This window comes from Pan troglodytes, chromosome 6 (genome assembly GCF_028858775.2).
Source record: "Pan troglodytes isolate AG18354 chromosome 6, NHGRI_mPanTro3-v2.0_pri, whole genome shotgun sequence".
NCBI classification, from domain to species: domain Eukaryota; kingdom Metazoa; phylum Chordata; class Mammalia; order Primates; family Hominidae; genus Pan; species Pan troglodytes.
This window is the reverse complement of record NC_072404.2, coordinates 29,973,617-29,995,581: the sequence shown is the minus strand read 5'-3', so window position 1 is coordinate 29,995,581 and position 21,965 is coordinate 29,973,617. Positions and strand designations below refer to the sequence as shown.

General features: G+C 41.5%; 1 long non-coding RNA gene across 2 annotated transcripts in view; it reads left to right on the top strand.

Annotated features, from left to right (window-relative positions):
- Positions 1–13,142, top strand: part of LOC107975734 (uncharacterized) — a 190,155-nt gene extending 177,013 nt beyond the window's left edge. For both annotated transcript variants that reach the window (XR_010158809.1, XR_010158810.1), the window contains 2 exons: positions 7,081–7,232; positions 13,018–13,142. This is a non-coding gene — a long non-coding RNA (uncharacterized LOC107975734). The remainder of the gene's footprint in view (positions 1–7,080; positions 7,233–13,017) is intronic.
- The last annotated feature ends 8,823 nt before the right edge of the window (positions 13,143–21,965 follow it).

The window sequence follows — 21,965 nt, the reverse complement described above, 5'->3', positions numbered from 1 at the left end:
TCTGTGTTATTTCATAAACGGGCTGTGATGTTCTCTCTTGCTTCAGGAATGTAGCTTGTTTGCTTTCTTGGTGGAAAACATTTTTCTCATTTCTACTCCATTAATTGAATGGTTCCTGCTTATGCTTCAGGTCTGAAAATGCGTGTCAGTTTCTCCAGAAAGCCCCCTGCCAAGGTTAAGGAGCCTCTGTGTATTACTCTGTTCTCACACTGCTGTAAAGATACTACCTGAGGCTAGGTAATTTATAAAGGAAAAAGGTTTACCTGATTCACAGTTCTGCATGGATCAGGAAACTTACAGTCATGCTGGAAGGCAAAGGAGAAGCAAGCACCTTCTTTACAAGGTGGCAGGAGAGAGTGAAAGTACGGGGGAAATGCCAGACACCTACCAAACAACCAGATCTCATGAGAACTCCCTCACTATCACAAGAACAGCATTAGGGAACCACCTCTATAATCCAATTACCTTCCACCAGGTCCTTCCTGATAGCAGCAGGAGGCAAATTCCTAGGCAGATAGGGGAAGGTCCCCCATGAAAGCCAACCTTCAAGCCAAAGACAACCTGAAGCCTGAAAACCAGGCTTTCAGTTCCGGGTAGAATCCACAACCTGGAGTGAGAACTTCCTTGATGCCTTTCAGCCAATCAAATGGTGTTTTCTCCAAGCTCACCCATGGACCAATTAGCACACACTTCCTGCCACCCATGGACCAATCAGCATGCATTCGCTCCATTCTAAGCCCATAAAAACCCCCAGACTCAGCCACACATAAGGACTACGTGCCTGCTAATAGAAGCTACCCACTTAGGGTCTTCTCTCCATTGTCACTCAATAAAACTCTTCTCTGCCTTGCTCACCTTCCAGTTTTCCACCTAACCTCATTCTTACTGGATGCAGGACAAGAACTCGGGACCTGCTGAATGGTGGGTGCAAAAAGGGCTGTAACACTTTTCTGGCTAGCTCACCGAGCTGCAAGTGGGAGCAAAAAGGGCTGTAACATGTTTCTGGTTGGTTCACCAAGATGTGGGTGGTGACACACTCCTGTTTCCCAGAGTGTGGATGTGAAGAGCAGTGACCTTTCTGGGGGCCCAGACCTCAGGAATCCCCTAGCCACAGCTGTAACACTATAGCCCTCCCACCCTCTGTTGCTTCTGGGTGGCCACCTCATGTGACAGGAAGGGGCAGTGGGGCTGGGCCAGCCCAGGAGCCACAGGCCAGAGCAAGGTGGTGGGTCTGAACAAACTGAAAACATTCCCCCACCATTTGCCCAGCTGTGCACAGCAGGAATGAGAGCTATAGCACACTGCCTTCCACCCCTTGGGACTCCACAGTTGCTGGCATCTCTGAGTTTTCGGGTGCCATTGCATCCACTGTCCAGAAGTGGGTGCCTGCAGCAGAAGCCACTTGCGGTATGCCTGGTCCAGCCACAGCCCCCAGTGCCAGTTCCTAGAGCTGCCCACCCTGCCACAGCAGCCAACATGCCTGTCTGTGCATAGTGGCTGGACCCCACACTTGCTTGCTCATACACCCCTTACCATTGCATGCCTGGCTACCCTTGGCAGGTGTGGAATCTGGGCCAGTAGCATGAGCCAGGCATAGCCTGCTGGGCCAAGTAAGTAGAACCAGCCACAGAGGTTGCTGGCTGGTGAGGCAACACCTAAAGGATCCTGTGACACTCCCTTGACACGTGGGGATTACAATCTGAGATAAGATTTTGGTGGGGATACACAGCCAAACCATATCATTTCACATCTGGACTCTTCCAAATCTCATGTTCTTTTCACATTTCAAACCCAATCATAACTTCCAAACACCCCCTCAAAGTTTTAACTCATTCCAGCATTTACTCCAAAGTCCAAGTCCAAAGTCTCATCTGGGACAAGGCAAGTCTCTTCAGCCTATGAGCCCATAAAATCAAAAGCTAGTTAGTTACTTACAATATACAGTGGGGGTATAGGCATTGGGTAAATGTTCCTGTTCCAAATGGGAGAAATTGGCCAAAATGAAGGGGCCACAGGCCCCATGCAAGTCTAAAATCCAACAGGGCAGTCATTAAATCTTAAATTTCCAAAATGATTTCCTTTGACTTCATGTCTCACATCCAGGACATATTGATGCAAGAGGTAGGCTCCCAAGGCCTTGGGCAGCTCTGCCCCTGTGGCTCTGCAGGGTACAGCACCTGCAGCTGCTTTCACAGGCTGGCGCTGGGTGCCTGTGGCTTTTCCAGGCATATGGTCAAAACTGTTGGTGGATCTTTCTTTCTGGGGTCTGGAGGGTGATGGCCCTATTCTCACAGATCCCTAGGCAGAGCCCCAGTAGGGACTCTGTGTTGGAGCTCCAATCCCACATTTCCCCTCTGCATTGCCTTAGTAGAGGTTCTCCATGAGGCCTCCATCCTTGCATCACACTTCTGCCTGGACATTCAGGAGTTACCATACATCCTCTGAAATCTAGGTTGAGTCTCCCAAAACTCAACTCTTGTCTTCTGTGCACCCACAGGCCCAACACCACATGGAAGTCACCAAGGTCTGGAGCTTCAGCTCTCTGAAGCAATGGCCTGAGCTGTACATTGGCCCCTTTTAGCAGTGGATGAAGCTGGAGCAGCTGGAATGCAGGGTGCCATATCCCAGGGCTGCACAGAGCAACAGGACCCTGGGCCTGGCCCACCAATTTTCCCTTCTAGGCCTCTGGGCCTTTAATGGGAGGGGCTGCTGTGAAGGTCTCTGACATGCCCTGGAGACATTTTCTCCATTGTCTTGGCTATTAACTTTCAGCTCCTTGTTACTTATGCAAATTTCTGCAGCTGGCTTGAATTCCTCCCCAGAAAATGGGTTTTCCTTTTTTATCACAGGATCAGGCTGCAAATTTTCCAAACCTTCTCTGCTTCCCTTTTAGACATAAGTTCCAATTTCAAACCATCTCTTTGTGAACACATATAACTGAACGCTTTTAGAATAAGCCAGGTCACATCTTGAATGTTTTGCTGCTTAGAAATTTCTTCCACAAGATACCCTAAATCATCTCTCTCAAGTTCAAAATTCCACATATCTTTAGGGCAGGGGCAAAATGCTGCCAGTCTCTTTGCTAAACCATAGGAAGAGTGACCTTTGCTCTACTTCCTAATATGTTCCTCATCTCCATTAGAGACCACCTCAGTCTGGACTTCATTGTCCATATCACTATCAGGATTTTGGTCAAAACCATTCAACAAATCTCTAGGAAGTTCCAAACTTTTCCATATTTTCCTGTCTTCTTTTGAGCCCTCCAAACTGTTCCAAGCTCTGTCTGTTATCCAGTTCCAAAGTCACTTCCACATTTTCATATTACCTTTATAGCAGTACACAACTCCTGTTACCAATTCTCTGTGTTAGTCCATTCTCACACTGCTATAAAGATACTATCTGAGAATGGGTAATTTATAAAGGAAGGCGGTTTAATTGACTCACAGTTCCGCATGGCTAAGGAAACTTACAATCCTGGTAGAAGGCAAAGGAGAAACAAGCACTGTCTTCAAAAGATGGCAGGAGAGAGAGAGGGACAGCGCAAGGGAAATGCCAGACACTTACTAACACCACGATCTCGTGAGAACTCCTTCATTATCATGAGAATAGCATGGGGGAAACTGCCCTTATGATCCAATCACCTTCAGCCATGTCCCTCCCTCAACGAGTGGGGATTACAATTTAAGCTAAGATTTGGGTGGGGACGCAGAACCAAACCATAGCAGTCTGATAGTCTCAACGTAGCACATTCTACATCACCTCTCCCATTACATTGCAACGGTCCATTTAACTGTTTGTAACTTCTACTAAAATTGTGAGCAACTTATGGGCAAAAGACTATGTCTTGTTCACGCCACTGTGTTATTCCCTTCTCCTTAGCCCATTTCAAAGTGCCTGGTGCTCAGTGAATATTTGTTGGATATTCACTTATTCAACAAATGCATGTATATAAGTAGGGAAAACAACAGAAAGAAAAATTACATACAAAACATTTTTAGTTATTTATTATGAATTTACTACCTTCCAGACACTGTACTGAGTATATTATATGTACTATTTATTCACACCATGATGATACAGAGGTTATCTTTAGGGAAGATTTGAGAAGATGTTTATTTTATTCATTCTATTTTATTGAATTTTCCCAATTTACAAATATTCTTCATAGAAACCAGAGAAAATAGTTATTTAAAGGTGCTTTTTGCCTGTGGAGGTCATATATATGAGTATAAAATGCATAAAGGGAATGGCCATTCTCTGAAAACTGACCTTGTGGACATAGCTCTAAGCCAATGGGAATGCAGAATGTGTTGTGGCCTCTCTCTAGACCTCCAGAGCTTCAATCTCTGTCAATTCTAAAGGCACTTGTGGGCTCTATGCATGTGGCACTCCTTGTTTGTTTCTTGAACCCCTAAGTGAAGTAGTCCTCACAAACACAGCTGCTGCTTCTTTAGACATTGCTGATCTCTCATTCACTATGAAGCTGTGAATAAATCAAAGACTTGTCTTGCTGTGTGCTATAGAATCACCAATGCAACATAATAAAGCTTAAGTGGGCAGCATCAAGGCCACTGGAAAATATTCTTGAGCGTGCTCACCTCTATTACATCCCCATCCATCCTATGAAACCACATAAAAATTCTAACACATTAATATTCCTAGTTTATGCCCACAATTCTCAGAACCCTCATTTGAGGCCTTTGACTAATGCATAGTTGTTTGAACAATAAAAATTGATTTTTTTAGTTCACAATAGAGCTTTGTGTGAGCAAGTGCACGTGCTTTTCATTCAAACATAAATAGCCCCACTTAGTTGTGAATGAAATCAGCATTTATTGTACTAATAGTTCACAAAATGAATTAAACATACCTAGAGTTGAACAAGCTTTATTCCTACCTTCAACCACGATGTCTCTCCTTTCTCAATCTCTATCTCAAAAGGATACTTAAAAATAAATTCTGGAATCATAAGAAATAAGAGTGAGCAATATAGGTGTATCTACTGCAACCTTAGTAAACATGAATAACACCTCATTAGACATTAAATCACCAGTCTTTATTCCTCTGCCTGTGAACTGGTTTCATATCACACTCAATACTTTTATGGAAAGTTATGAGAAAGGGAATGCAGCATCTGGTACCTTTGTTTTCTTTCTTGAAAACCTCACCCTTCTCAATAATAGAGGTCCCCTTCCAGCTGTGATATTTTATGACTAATCTTTGCAGTTTATAATCATAATGTTCCTCATGTATTACATGATTCCTGTGTGCCAGGTGCACTCATTCTCCTAACAACTCCACGGAGTAGGTATTATCCCCATTCTAAGGAAGCGGAACCCAAGTCTTAACCAGGTGAAGTCCTGTGTCCAAAGTCACAGCTGCTAAATGGAGAAGCCTGGGCTGGGCTAGCATCCAGTACTTTGTCTTTCAGCAAAATGACTAGCAAGAGCAAACAACAAAAATCATCCCTAGCACTGCTGGATTGTTTTTCACTTAAAAAAATGCATAAACAAATAAGCTGCTAGATTATTTTTTCAAGTTCCTATTTGTCTTAGGCTCCATGTTTCTTGAGCATTTAACCCTACTCTCAGGTAAATGTTCAAGAAAAAGCTGCCTTGGCCAGGATCCCCGCATCCTACACAAAATAGGATCATGGGGAACTGGGTTTTGGGAGAGGCCTTGGTGTGAACCTTAAGGTAGGAAAGTTGGAGAAATTCAAAGATCAGGAATGTGGAGTACAGGGTTTCAGGCATAAAGGTTGAATAGAGACACCCACTCCCACTGTGTTCCATTCCCCAAACACAAATCTCTTGAGGCCACAAAGCACTGAAATGTTGTCATGACAGGTCATACCTCTGAAAATCACAAAGTACAATAAATTTGTCTTGCATAAATGTTCTACTCATGTCTTCATCAGTAATGCAGTTGGCCACCAACGGAATGGAGAGCATTGAGCCACGGCTAGATAGTGAGGAGATGCTAGTAAAATAGTAACAAAGCATATAATTCCCCAGTCAAATGGAAGTAAAAATAGTAATTAAGTCCAACTAAGTTAACACAAAACATGTTTTTAATGTGCATATTGATTGGTAATACAGATCCTGTCTTGGTATCCAAGGCTGAAGGTGGGGTTAAAAAAAAAACAAAAAACAAAAAACTGGAGTATGTTCTTTCTTCCCAAGTCTTTGCTTTTCCATGCCTCAAAGCAAGAGAGGGGTGCACTCCCTTCCACTCAGGAGGTGGGAAGGCAAGTGTAGCTGATAGGTTTCCAGGTAACTCCCTAGCTACATAATGGGATGAAATATTTTCTCACCCAAGATCACAGTAAGTGTCCAAATCTGAACGGCAACAAGATGCAGTCGGTAGTTCCGGCTACTCAGGAGACTGAGGCAGGATGTTCGGTTGAGGCCAGGAGTTCAAGGCTGTACTGCACTATGATTGCACCTGTGAATAGCCACTGCACTCTCGCCTGAGCAACATAGTGAGACTTTGTCTCGAAAAAATCAAAACAAAACAAAAAAATCTGAAAGGCAAGAATTGCTGACTGGGAGGGCCAGGCATAAGTTGCCAAAAGCAGAGACTAGGGGATGATGGGATGGGGGCATAGCTAAGGGATAGGATCAGAAGCTGGCATGGGGTCCTATGGAGCTAATCATCTGTGAACTAAGATTAAACAGTTTGGGAGTCAACAAGGAGGGTCTGGGTCATCCTCAAAAACAGCATCTGCTCTTTGAGACCCCAAAGCACCAACAACTAGACAGAACAAAGGGAAGAGGTAACATGAGAGGACTCATGGAATCAATGCTGGAGGGGCTCAGGATCCATCATCATGATAGGTGACATTTAGTGTGTACTTACTTCATGTCACCTTGTGCTACACGCTCTAAAAGTATCGTCTCATTTAACCATTGCAAACCCTATATAGGGAAGCTGACCACAGAGCCCAAGCTTTGAACCATTCCACTTTACTGCTATCTAAAGAACTTCATGCCTCCCTGAGTCCCGAACACATCCTTCTTAAATGGTAGCTTGCAGACTGTTCTGAACAAAAGAAGTGACTAATTCTTGAATCTCCTTTAGCTATTACAGCAAATCATTGTACAGATGCTGTACTCTGCAGAGGCGCCAGCACTCTAATTATCCTGTGGAAGGATAATCAATGCCAGCTGCCAGCTAGAGGAATGCAAAATCTCCACTGAGTAACCGAGAGCCCCTGCTGAGACTGACTGGAAGTGAGTTCAAGGAAATCTTTTTAATGTTAAAAATAAGTTTAGGCCGCGTACAGTGGCTCATGCCTGTAATCCTAGCACTTTGGGAGGCCGAGGCAGGCAGATCACCTGAGGTCGGGAGTTCAAGACCAGGCTGATCAACATGGAGAAACCCCGTCTCTACTAAAAACACAAAATTAGCCAGGCGTGGTGGCGCATGCCTGTAATCCCAGCTACTCGGAAGGCTGAGGCAGGAGAATCGCTTGAACCCAGGAGGCAGAGGTTGTGGTGCGCCGAGATCATGCCATTGCACTTCAGCCTGGGCAACAAGAGCGAAACTCCATCTCAAAAAATAAATAAATAAATAAATAAGTTCAAATCAGAAAGCATGGAAGGGTGGAGTCAAAATCCAACAAGAGCATTTGTAACAACATCCTCAAAATACCCCATCTTCCAGATTAAGGACACCCTGGAAAGGTGACAGATATGCTCATGTGTTCTTAGGAATCTGATCTCCTACAGAGAAAAGTTTTCCTCAGTCAGGAGTTTCTTGCTTCATTTGTTCACTAGCTTCTCTCACTTTTCAGCATTGTTCTTGTTCTCTCTCCCCTTTTTCTAAAGATTTTCTACCACCCCAAAACTTGTTCTCCAACATTCCCCAGGGTCCAAGAAAGTACCCAGGATGACAGCCTGCATTCCAGTTCTTCCCAAATAAAACTCCTGTAAGCCACTATTTTAGATTGGATTCCCTAGAAGCAGAGCCTGAGACAAGGATTCTTGTAGATGTAACTTATCAAAGCAGGAGGGTTCTCAAAAGAGAAATGAGACAAGCAGGATGAGGCAGAGAAAGGGGCTAAGCAAGTGTGCCATCTCAGCAGGACCCTGACTATAGCCTGGTCTCATGAGAGCTCTGGAACAAGAATGTACCACAGAGCCCATCCCTCTGTGGGGAAAGGGGACCAGCCTTTTGTCCTCCATGTCAGTCAGTTGTTGGCTGTACCCTAAGGGGTAGTACATGGGGAGGGGCATAACCCCCCCAGGTAGGCAGCCTGTGTGTGCTAGGAAAGGGATGGCTCTGGCTTGACTGCTTCCCATTTTCATAGTTGTATTCATCTTGTACTTTGTTCCCAGATGGGATTTCATATTTTCGATTGCCCAGTTTGCGCTGTTTTCTAAAGAGAGTGAAAATCTTGCTTCAGTGGCTCAAGAATATAGCAATTCTCAGTAATCTGTCAAACTATTTACTTGGGTTATGTTTGGGGTGTTTTTTAAAAAATCTATCTTTAAAATTGTAGGGAGAGCCACCAAGTCTCTCCTGACTTGCAGCATTGCACAACACATGAAAGTCTCTTTGTAATTCCTTTCGCATTTTGAATTATGTCTGTCCCCTCACAAAGTATCATTTGTTCTGCCTCCTCTAGTTCTGACACCAATGTAAATGAGGCCTATTTATGGAGATGGTAGAGAGATGGCAGCCATGCAATCTTTACCTTTCCTTATTTACTATAGGAATGAAGCCGACTGTCTTCCAGCCCACAGATGGCACATGTTTCAAGCTCAGAGGATGAAAGGTCTGAGGAATATTTCAACATTGATTTAGAGGCAAGAAGGAAAGGGCAATGAGTTACCTGTGTCCAGGAAGATATCCCAAGAAATACGGAGTTACTGGGAAGTTTGATTTAAGAGGCAGAGGTCAAGTATTAATTGTATCATCATGTAGCCCCCAGCAGAAAAGAATAGCTTAGAGCATAAGCTCTGGAGTCTGAGTCTCAGGGAGTCTGAGAGTTCTGAGTTCAAATCCTAGCCTCTCCACTCTTAAGGCTGTGTGTGATCCACGGTGTAATCCTGGGAAAACTACTCAGTCTCTAAAACTCATTCCTCTTCTGGGAAATGGTGATAAAAATACATACTTCTCAGGGGTAATCCAAGAATTAAGTGAGGAAATAAATCTGTGAAGCTTAGCAAAACCCTTGGTACCTGGTAACTCTATTTGTTCTTTTGGTTGCAAATAACAGTAAATTGCTCATGTGGGTTAAGCATTAAAAATGGAAATGTAAAATTAGGCTACACAGCTCATAAAGCCCAAGAGGAGGATTATCATCAGGCCTCAGGAAGAGACTAGAGCCACTGTGTTAGTTCGAGTCCTCCTGATGCAGATGCCAAGATGGGATTAGCTGTAGAACAGTTTAATTGGAGGAACTACCCATAAAGGGAGTAGGGGAAGGAGCTGGGGAAGACAAAAAGAGCCTGCAGATTGTGGCGCAGCTCTGACTCCTGTGGAGAAGAGGGGGAAGGAAGCAGGGTTGGGCAAGAAAGAACCTTGGACTGCAGCTCAGCTGGAGAACATCCCAGGCAGGCCCACAAGACACCTTAGAACCAAAGTTTCTGGGTTGAGGAGTCCTGTATCTTGCAGGAATGGACCTGTAACTCATCCTGCTGTGCAAGGTTATTGTTGGGGAGTAGCCCACTGGGGAGCTTTGGAACTGTTGTGGTGGTGGGTCCAGCTGTCAAAAAGTAACTGGGTCTCCCTCTGAGCCCCAATTCCTATTTTACAGGACAAGAGGCTAATCGGCCACATTTGTGTTATGTTCATTGCTGACCAGGGAGGGCAGGGTCATAGATATTAATTATCATGGGACGGGAGGGGTGGAGTAATTTCCAGAAAAGTGACAGAAGAGGCAGAGACTAGTACCAACAGACAACTCAATAGGAAAATATTCAATAAAAGGTGCCAATATTACTCATGGTGTCACTTTAAAATAGTTCCCAGCATAGACAGTGTGACATATGAAATTGACAACTAGTGTAAACATCAACTCTAAGCATTCAACAGTCCTAAGAGAAGTCCCACATTTTAAAGGTGGCCAGCTGGCAATACATCAGAAACACCACCCTTTAGAGGAGACGACTGACTGCACGTGCTTCAGCACTCCATCTAGCAATCAGTGCCCAAGACCTTGTTAATTAGCAAAGTGAATGTCAGAAACGGGATTTTATTAGGAAAATAATGACTTGATAACTAGCGATGATAAATGCTAAAAATGGGCTTTCATCGATAAAAATTACAGGTATTTAAAATATATGGATTAGCTGAAATCCTTAGAGACATATCTCTTTATTTCTTGCCTAGGGTATAAGAGCCCAGTTATGCTGTCACCTGCACCCTTAGGAATGGTGCTTTAGTTCTCATCCCTAAATGGTCCTGTGTCCAGGCCCTGATTGGGAAGATTCTGGTTTTCTGAGTGGTCCAGGACTTTACTGACTTCACAGAACAGGATGTTAACTGATGAGTGCTTGCTGATGTATGTTCTGTTCCATAAATAACTGTCCACGTGGCAGGATTTGGTCTCACTTCCACATCGCACAATCGTCAGCTTATGGAAAAGCCTTAGGCCCCACCCACCTCACGGCTTCTTTGGCATCTGTTTTTATCATCCCCAAAAGAACTTTAGGTTTGGAATGTGACTAGACTGAGTTAGATCAGGTTGCAATGATAATGAGAAAGCCATTAAGTCACTGGCTCCTCCTTGAAGCTCCTAAACCCCTGTGTCCCATCTGAAAAAAGCTTGGGTGCTCTAAATGCAACCCCCTCAGCTGTCACTCTGCTTGGTGATGTAAGAGTTTTTTGTTTGTTTTCCAAATATATGACTCTCCTCCCAAGATTGTATTAGATGAGAACGTTCTACCCCTCATGTCCTGCCCATAATACATGCCTACCACAATTTCTTGAATAAATGAATGAATGTCTGAAAAAATGTGCAACATCATTCTACCCGCTTGTGCAGTTCTAAGGAGCAGGCAGATTCCTTGTGGTTTTGTAGCCCTCTCCAGCTTAGGCTGACCTTGTTTCCCCCTTTTTCCCTCTCCCAGAGGCCCTCTCCTGACCTGGGTCAGCACCGCACTCCCTTCATATTAGCAGAACCAACAGAGCTAGTGCCTCACACAGAAAAATCTGTGACCTTTCAAAGCGTGACGGGTAACAGCATAACAATAATAGTCAATCTCCAGAGTCCTCCAACTTTCTTCCCAACTACTGTGACACTGTATTAAGGTGGCAGCCACAATAGAAAAAAGGAAAAGGATGCTGGATTGGAAAAAGCTATACAGTGTGTGACCTACCATGCAAATATGGAGATGGCAGCCCCTATCCCCCACATGTTCAGCACAGGACTTGGCTTCACTTAACACAACACTAAACACTCACTAAGTTTTCCATTATTCATTTGCCAGTTTGTAGCTTTTTGTGGTCTCCTTGATTCTCATCCCTGAATTGCATGTTTTTAAATGCATGTTAGCATTACTACAGAGGATTTAAAAAACAAGATAAAGGAATGGAAGGAGAAAGGTGTGTTAAGTCAATGTAGCCTTAAATCAAGGTAGTGATTGGGCCTGCAGAGGAAGCTAAACTGAGAGCTGGTGATGGAGAGTGGACTTCCAATCAATTGCATTGGGCCTGTTTCCCATTATAGCAAATAATCGAGAGCTGTCTGTAGAGGCATCAAAATTTCCACTTTAGCATGGTCCAGCATAGTGGCAATGATAAGGGCAGACATAGTCACTGTTCACTATCTTTGACATAGTTCAGACATTAAATATCTCAATTTTTTAGCTATAAAATGGGAATTAAAATAATGCTTTTAATTAACTTACAGGATTGTTATAAAATAAAAGCATGAACATAGACATCTTTGTTAATCATACATACAGGGCCATTCCACTAAGGGATGACCATTAGAATTATTTTTCCTCAATAATACCTACCACCAACATGTGAATCATTCTCCAAGTCTGTGGGCTAGCTAAGGAGTGGTAACTAGTTTCCTTTAAAAATATATGAAAAAGATTTTTATCCATGCCACTCACTCAGGAAAAAAAGTCTCTACAAACATCAGGCTAAATGAAAACTTCACTTCTGAGGATTATATTTAAATGCATAAACTAGTGCAGGAAAAAGACAATCACCTTTGCTTCAAAACAGGGAAGGTTTCCAGGGTCTCTAGGTTTTCGTCCTTCCCTACCTTATCTTACCTTCTCTTAGTTTTCTAGGGTCAGAAATCAACTTTCTTTTTTAATCCCACAGTCTTTAGACTTGATCCTGCTGTTTTAGGTGTGCCACTGTATCCCAAAATGTGCAGTACAAAGCATGGGAAGGGGATAGAACGTTTTTTCTCATCAGATGCCACACATTCAGCAAGAAAAGTTAAAACCCTTAATTTCTCCCACTAACGACTGAATTGTTATCCCAAAAATGTATATGTTGAAGCCTTATGTGATGGTATTTTGAGATGGGGTCTTTGGGTCATGAGGATTGATAAATGAAAAACTTCAGCCAAATAAATTTAAATTTAATTGAGCAATGAACAACTTGTGATTTATAGACAAAAAAAAGGGGGGGGGAAATGACATACAGAAATGGGAAGTGAGGTACAGAATGGCTGGATTGGTTACAGCTCGGCGTTTGCCTTATTTGAACACAGTTTGAACACTCAGCAGTATATGAATGGCCACTGGCATTGCCCAAGACTCAGCTATTGTTACAGGCTCATACTCCTAAATTAGGTTTTCAATCTTGTCTATCTATTAAGCTAGGTTGCAGTTTGTCCACAAGAACTCAAATATAGAAGTACGGAGTCCTTCTCAGGCTATATTTAGTTCATTTTAAATAAACTGCTCACTTTAACTCTTGAGGGTGGAGCCCTCAAGATGGACTGTTGGTGCCCTTGTAAGAAGAGACCAAAGAGTTTGCATTTGTCTGCTTGCTCTCTTGCTCTCTCTCCCTTACTCTGTCTTTCGCTCTCTCCCATGTGAGGACACGGTGAGAAAGCAGCTGTCTACGAGCCAGAGAGTCCTCACCATGAACCAAATCACCCAGTACCTTGATATTATACTTCTAACCTCCAGACTGTAAGAAAATAAATTTCTGCTGTTGAAGCCACCCAGTCTAAGGTATGTTGTTATAGAAACCCAAGCTGACTGAGACACGCCCAAGCAGTAAAAGAACAGATGGATTTCACAGTAAAAGGTAAACTATAAACAAAAAATGTTCTTGCAACAAAGGACAATTTTGGGTGAGTGCAAATTACTCTGCTTTCAGCCAGAGAAGCCAGTCCAGGGCATGGCCCCAGGAAGGTCCCTGCACACCCCTTGTCTGTCTCCATAAGCCAAATGGGAGCATTGTAACAAGCTGAGAGAAAGGAACGTTAGGGCCCTCAAATCTTAGGATCCAAACTTTAATAAGTATCAATTGTTCCTTTCTCATGTGTATTAGTCCTGGTGAGTTAGCTTACGCTGCAAAAACAAACAAGGCTCCAATTTTATTTCCACTTATGTTACAAGTTCATTGAGGACAACTGGGGACTGTGCTCTGTGTCCTCTCTTTAGGACCCAACCTGGCAGTCCCTATGTGGAACACTGCCCATTGCTGTGAAAGAAGTAAAACGAAAACTTGGCAAATGATGCATTGGCTCTGAAAACCTCCACCTCGAAGTGGCACACATCACTTCTGCTCACATTTTCTTACCAGAAGTGAGTCACATGCCTACACTTAACTCAAGGGGGAGGGAAAGGCAACTCTACCATGTGCCAACTGGAGAACTGGAAATATTTAGTGAGCAGTTTATTGTCTACTACACAGTGCTTAGAGGTGAAGAGAGCATCAAGAGAGGGGTTTTTAAGAGTTTTTCTTTTCCTAATTACTTTCTTCCTATATCTTCCAGATATCCCCACCAGTCAAAACAATCTGCCTCCTAGAGTGTTTAAAATTCTGATATTTCAAACTTTTCAGGACTCAAGGGGTCCTATTTTCTTTTAATGCCCAAATGACACTAGACCCAGCCCCCATTCTACTTGACCTCAGGAGGTCCCACCTCTCACAGGAACTCTGCCCCAGGCACGTCATTGCATAGCCCTGGTTCATGCTTTCCAATCTGGCTCTTGAGCACTGCTCCAGGCTGGGGAGGAGGAGAAGGGATGGGACTTATGAAGGAAAACATTCCAGAAAAGTGGCATTGAGTAAGAAGAACATTTAGGAAGAAAATCACTGATCCATAATAGTTTTTTAGGAATGCAGAGAAAAATCAAGGATATATAAAATTATCTTAAACCAAGGAGGAAAGGTAGTAGCATTGAATGTGGATGAGACTGTACTTAGCATTTGCATTTTGTATCCATCAAGATGCAATGGATGGGAGTTCTGATTCCTGCTTAGGATGTTGAAAGCTGGAAAGAGCTTTGATAACATACCAACAACAAGAAAAATCCAGATAATAGAAAATTAGAGTTTGTAAAACTCATCAGAGAGCTGAAGCCACAGGCAACCAAGTCTAAGGAAAGACAGGTATCTCCAAGAAGAGATGAAATGTGGGCACAAACTCACCTGTGGCAGAACATGGAAGGCAGGAAAGCCAAGCACCATACAAGTAAGAAGAACTCAGGTGAAATTTTTAATGAACTGCTACAGGCTAATGCTAGCATCAAAGAAGAGAAACCCTGGGAACTGCAGACACAAAGGGACTTTGCAGGTTCTTCAAGCACAGAGAAGGGCAGGATGGGAGATGTGAGAGAGCCTCCTCTGGTAGTGAATATCACCCCTTCCAAAGCCCTTCTCCCCTGTGAAACAAATGACTTCACCTTCCTGGAGTAAGGGGAGTAAACCTGTAGCCTCCAGGGCACAGAGAAAGATCCACAGTGTCTGAAGGAAGGAGAAAGAAAGGAAAACCTCTATCCTGGGGAAGGATTGGGAAACTATCAGCACAGAATGCTAGAGAGCTCCTACCATCGAGGAAGGAGAAGGATGACTGAAAAGCCCTGCCTGTGAAACCCACAGGCACAGGGCTGCCTGATTCTGAGACAGGGCCACCTCCCGCCCCGAGGCTAGCAAACACAGAGTGACAAGAAACAGTAAATTAATGCTGTGTGAAGAGCAAGAGTACAGAGAGAGACTACCTTCTGGAGTAGGCAGAGAGAAACATTGAGAAAAGCCCTCCAGCAACCCAGTCCTCACCCTAAGCATAATGTAACACTATTAGAGTAGAAGACGGGGTGAACTGACAGCAACCACAGCAACCAAAAAGCCCAAATCCAGCTCAATTCCAGATCAATTCATCTTCACTCCCAATTACCCTCCACCAAACACACTCTAGTGGCCAATCAGAAGAGCCATGTTCATTTCTAGGCATAAATATATTTACTTCAGTCTCTACCATCTCACAAAGTATTCACAGTCAATCCAAAATTAAGAGATACACACACAAGGAAAGGAAGAAAAACATTACCCTAAAACCAAAATTAGACAAAAACATTGCAAAGTAAGAAAACTACAGGCCAGTATCCTTCGTTAATGTTGATGCATTAATGTAGATGCATAGAAAATGATAGCAAATAAAATTCAGCAATAATAAAAAAAATCATGAAACAGTTGGCATCATCCTAGAAATACAAGGCTGGTTCAATATTCAAAAATCAAATATAATGCATGATATCACCTGACTAGAGAAGAAGAACCAAATGATCAGATCAATAGGTGCAGAAAAATCATTTGACAGAATTCAACATCTTTTCATGACAAAAACTCTCAGCAAACTAAGAATAGAACCTCACCCCTAAAAAAGGCATCTACAAAAAATCTACAGGTATCATCATATTTAACAGTTGAAAGACTGAATGTTTTTCCCCCAAAATGGGACAAGAAAGACATATCCACTCATTACTTTTATTTAATATTGTCTATATTCTAGCCCATGCAATAAGAGAAGAAAAATAAATAAAAGACAAATAGAATGGGAAAGAAGAAATAAAACAACCTCTATTAACAGACAACATGTTTTTGTAGAAAATCCCAAACAATCTACAAAAAGAAGCTTCTGGAACTGACTAACTAACGTACACAAAAAGCTCATAGAACTAATGAGTAAAATTAGTAGAAATACAAAGCCAATAGAAAACAGTCAATCATATTCCCTATACAGGCAGTGAACAATTGGAATTTAGAATTTTTTTTTTAAAATACCATTTACAATAGCACAAAAAATGAAGCACTTAGGTATGAATTAAACAAAATATACATAGGATCTGTATACTGATGAAAGACCTCTGATGAAATACATCAAAGAAGATCTAAATAAATGGAAAGATCCACCATGTTCATGGATCGGAAGATTGAATATTGTTAAAAAGTCAGTTCTCTCTAATTGATTCAAGGCAATCTCAGTCAAAAAGCTCTTGCTTAGATATCAACAAGCCAATCCTAAAATTTACATGGAAAGACAAAGTAACTAGACTAGCAAAAGCAATTACTAAAATGAAGAACAAAGTTCAAGGACTCACACTACTCAATTTCAAAATTTACTATAAAAGCTACAGTAATCAAGACACTGTAGACTTGACAAAAGAATAGACACATTAAGTAGAAAGACCAGAAGTTGGACCAAACAAACACAATCAACTTATTTTTGACAAAGTTTAAAAGGCCACTCAATGGAGAAAGAATAGAATTTAATTTTTTTTTTTTTAGATGGAGTCCCTGTCTGTCACCCAAGCTGGAGTACAGTGGTGCAACCTTGGCTCTCTGCAGCCTTCGCCTCCTGGGTTCAAGTGATTCTCCTACCTCAGCCTCCTGAGTAGCTGGTACTACAGGCACGTGCCACCAAACCTGGCTAATTTTTGTATTTTTAGTAGAGATGGGGTTTCACCATATTGGCCAGGCTGGTCTCGAACTCCTGACTTCGTGATCCCCCTGCCTTGGTCTCCCAAAGTGCTAGGATTACAGGTGTGAGTCACCACACCTGGCCAGAATAGACTTTTCAATAAATGGTACTGGATTAGTTGGACACCCATAGGCAAAAAAAAAAAAAAAAAGTAGAATCTCAACAACTCAAACCACCTGACACCTTATACTAAAATTAACTCAAAATGAATCAAAGAACTAAACGTAAAACTTAAAACTGTAAAACTTCTAGAAGAAATAATAGGTAAAAATATGTAGTACTTCGAGTTTGGTGATGACTTTTTCAATATGACATAAAAAGCATGATCGATTTAAAAAAGTAATTATTTGGGATTTCTCAAAATTAAACAGTGTGGATGAGACACTTAAAAGAATGAAAAGACAAGCCATAGACTTGGAGGAAAATATTTGAAAATCACATCTCTGATAAAGAACTTGTATCCAGAATATATAAAGAATTCTCAAAACAAAGAAGTCTCAAAACACTAGAAAAACAACCCAATTTTGCAAGGGGGTGGCAATAATTACGTAACTATAGAAGGTATAAAAATAGCAAATAAGCATATGAAAAAGTGCTCACATACTACCACATACTTATTAGAAGGGCTACAATAAATTTTTTAAATGACAATATCAAGTTTTAGTGAAGTGGCCACTGGAACTCTTGTTCATTGCTGGTGGGAATGCAAAATCATACGGCTACCTGGGAAGAAAAATAGTTTGGCAGTTTCTTGTAAAGATAAACATATTCACCGAGTCTCCCATTCCTAGGTATTTGCCCAAGAGAAGTGGAACTTACGTCCACATAATAACATATACATGAATGTTTACAGCAGTTTTATTGATAATCACCAGAAACTAGAAACATCTCAAATATCTTTTAACTGATGAGTAGATGAACAAACTGTTGTACATCCACAGTATTCAGCAACAGAAAGGAATGTACTATGGATACCCACAATAGCGTGGGTTAATCTCAACTGCATTCTGCTACATAAAAGAAGCCAGGTTCAAAAAGCTACATGCTGTGTGACATCCTTTTCCTTCCTCAATGGTAGGAGCTCACTAAACTCAAAGTACTACATATTTTTACCTATTATTTATTCTAGAAGTTTTATTAAAAAACTATATGACATTTTAAAAAAAGCGAAACTATAGGTACAAAAAAATCAGATTAGTGAATGCCAGGGGTTAGAGATAGAGTTAGAGGTGGTCTACAAAAAAAGTTGAACAGGAGAAATTTTTGGAGTAATAGAACTGTTCTATATCTTGATTGTGGTAGTCATTACATGACTATAAGCCTTTGTCAAACTCATTGCAGTGTACTCTAACAAGATTTATTTTACTGCACGAAGTTTAGACCTCAATAAACCTGAATTTTTAATGCCATGAATTGAGATTTAGAGTAATAGCGTCTTTGACTTGCATATCTGATAGGAGACAAGAGGAGAGGATTTTTTTGTGGGGGGGAGGGGTTGCAGTTTAAGCACTGGAGGCCAATTCATAAATTTCTTTTCTTTCCTTGAAAGAGAATGCAGGCGACCATGCTTTTCAAGGCAACATCTCCACAACAACCACTGAATGTTACCTTTCCTTACACTATTTTGAAGGATGTGCTACTTTAGAAATAAGCAAGCCACCCTCTATAATAGCAATCATTTTTAAAAACTGACTTGTTATTTTTGTTTTTGGTTTTTCATTGACACATAATAATTATACATATTTATGATGCATGATAATTACACATATTACAGTGTGATGTTTTGACACATGTCTACTTTATGTAATGATCAAACCGTGGTATGTAGCACATTCATCACCTCAAACATTTATAATTTATTTGGATTCTATATAATTTCTTGGACACAATTTGTAACTAATAGTACAGCTTTTCTCAGGAAATTATATGATTGAGATTAAAATTCACTCAAGTATACATGGCCATAACAAAGCAAAGATGATCGTTTTCATGAGGAAAACATCAATTAGGAAATATTAAGTTTCCATGGGAAATTATATTAGCTGACTTCCTGTACTGTATTTCTGTCATATAGAGCAGAGGTCCCCAACCCCTGGGTCACAGACAACCTGTTAGGGACCAGGCTGCACAGCAGGAGGAGCGGTGGGCGAGCCAGTAAAGCTTCATCTGTAATTTACAGCCCCTCCCCATTACCGTCTGAGCTCCATCTCCTGTCAGATCAGTGGTGGCATCAGATTCTCATAGGAGTGCAAACCCTACTGTGAACTGCACATGTGAGATCTAGGTTACACGCTCCTTATGAGAATCTAATACCTGATCATCTGCCACTGTCTCCCACCACCCCTAGATAGGACCGTCTAGTTGCAGGAAAACAAACTCAGGGCTCCCACTGATTCTATATTATGATGAGTTGTATAATTATTTCATTATATATTATAATGTAATAATAATAGAAATAAAGTGCATAATAAATGCAATGCACTTGAATCATCCCCAGACCATCCTCACGCCCCACACCCCAGTCCATGGAAAAATTGTCTTTCAAGAAACCAGTCCCTGGAGCTAAAAAGATTGGGGACTGCTGATATAGAGAAATACTTAGAGAATTCCCTTAAAAACTGAACACTATTTAAATGCATAAAGTTTTAAACATTTATTCACTTGTGAAAGTGAAGTGGCCATTTTAAAGAGGAATTCTCCATTTCAGCTTCCATGTGAGGACAGGTTACAGCAGATACTCTATTTGCCCATATAGCTCCTGTGTGTGAATTAGAAAGAGAAGCCCTTTACTTCAGGCAAACATAGTTGACCCTGGGATACCCCAATTGGCCTGCAGAGAGGGGACTGAGCTTTCAGATTCAGGCCCCCCAACTCAGCTGGGGGCCCTTTGGCATGACACAGTTATACATGTTAGCCCTGTTGCCACTACAGAAATGGAAATCCAGTTTGGAAAGAAGAAAACTGAGTGAATAACATAATGAATACAATCATATGAGTGGGTGAGGGATGGCCACAGATCAGTTCTGGCCCTTCAACAGTAGAATCAAGCCATGTTCCTTGATGCCTCAGAGAGATCTTTTTCAACAAGTTTAAAAAAAGCATTATCCTAATCACAAAGCAGGTATATCAAGAGCTGGTTCTAGCAGGAAAGAGAATTTGGATCTAGATGAAATGAAATTGTGGATGATCCAGAAAAACTAAAGAAGTTTAAGATACAGACATTATGTGTGACTGAGACATTTCCCACTATTTGATAACCCAAATATTCTCTCTTGTCTCTAAAAATCTTGCAATTTAGCTATAGCTCTGTTTGGTTGAGTGAGCTCACACTGCCCCCTGTAAATGAGTGTAAATGTCTTTCCCATAGTGAAAAGAATGTTTTTTCTTTCACTCATAATCAGTGGTTCAAAGTAGACAGCTGGGTTCTGGCTAGGTATTGCCTATTAACCACATTCGTAGATGACTGCAGTCGCCCACTTGTAATTGCTTGCAAACCTCTAAGTTATCTATTGTGGAAGACAAAGGGAACCGTGAGAAATGCACAGAAGGAGCTGACAGTCTCTCTCAGGTCCTGGGCTGGTGTGCTATTCAATCTGATCTCAGAGCAGAGCAGTTCCAACGTCTTAGAGCCACTTACCAGATGTTTCAGATGGGAGTGGGGACCCTGGGCCAGTAAGCAATTGCTTCACCAAGAGTCCTCTTCAGAGCCACTGCACGAGGAGTAAGAGACTGGATGCAGAAGCCAGGCTGCCTGTTTGAATTCTGACTGCCATTGTGAGATTTGGGTCAAGTTATATAAAACTGTTTATGCTCAGTTTCCTAATTTTAAAATGGAGTATATAGTGCCTATGTCAAAAGACTGTTAGAAGGATTAAATGGGAAACAATGCTTTTACACTCTTTATAAAGTGCTGTTTGTGTAAGGCAGAAGGACAGTTTGGTGTTGGGAAAGAACACACGACTTGGCAAAGAATCTGAGTTAGGGCTGAGGCAGGAGCACTTATTAGCTTTGTGGTCTTGATCAAATTATTTACATTCTCTTAGACTTGGTGTCTTCATCTGCAAAATGAATATACACCTTTATTTCCTACCTGTGCCACTGCAGCATCAAATAAGAGTGTATATAAAAATATTGTTACCTGAAATGACCTTGTAAAAGTCATCAGTTTAATTTTCAGAAAACTGAAAATGAATCACACAAATATAAAATGGATGTGTGTCAGAGATTTTATTTAATTCATTAATTAATGAAGGGATCGTTATTAGTAAGTCTGGTCCAAAGAACATTTGGGGAGCAGAGTATTTATATATAATTTAATAAATAAATGTCAGAATAAAATTGCTGGGTTAGTTACAAAACTGGTAAAGATACTACAGTGCAATAAGTCATAACCTTTGGGATTATCTTTTCTGGCAGGTAGTATCATTTGTATTTCCACTGGACAAAAAATATTCAAGTTAACACAGTATCTGGGATATAATCAAATAGTTAAGCAAACACCAGTTCATTCCCATAGATAATTAAACCTTGAATGAGCCTGTTAGCAATGACATGCAAGTCATCTTTTTCCTTATTTCTGAATTCTGGATAATCGTTCCTAACCTCATTATTAATCAGAGCACTCCCAAGCTGGACAGACCCTTAGCAATCACATAGTCCAGGGATATTTGACACTGGGTGAATGTTAGAATCGCTTAATGTTAGTTTCTATGCTCTACAACAAATTAACAGAAACTTAGTCAACAATACCCATTGATTATCTCACAGGTCTGTAGGTCAGAAGCCTAGGCATGGCCTGCAGGGGTTCTCTACTCAGGATCTCAGAAGGCTGAAATCAAGATGTTGGCCAGAACACTGGCACACAGAGGCTTGATCAAGAGGCATCAAGCTCCCTCAGATGGCTGGAATGATTCATTTTCTTGTGATGGTTGAATTTGTGGCACCTTGTTTCCTCGAAGCCAGCAATGAAGAGAGAGTTTCTGCTGTCTTAAGTCTCTGACTTCCTGGAAGGTCTAAATCTTCTTGTAAAGGTTACACCCATCACACCTACCCA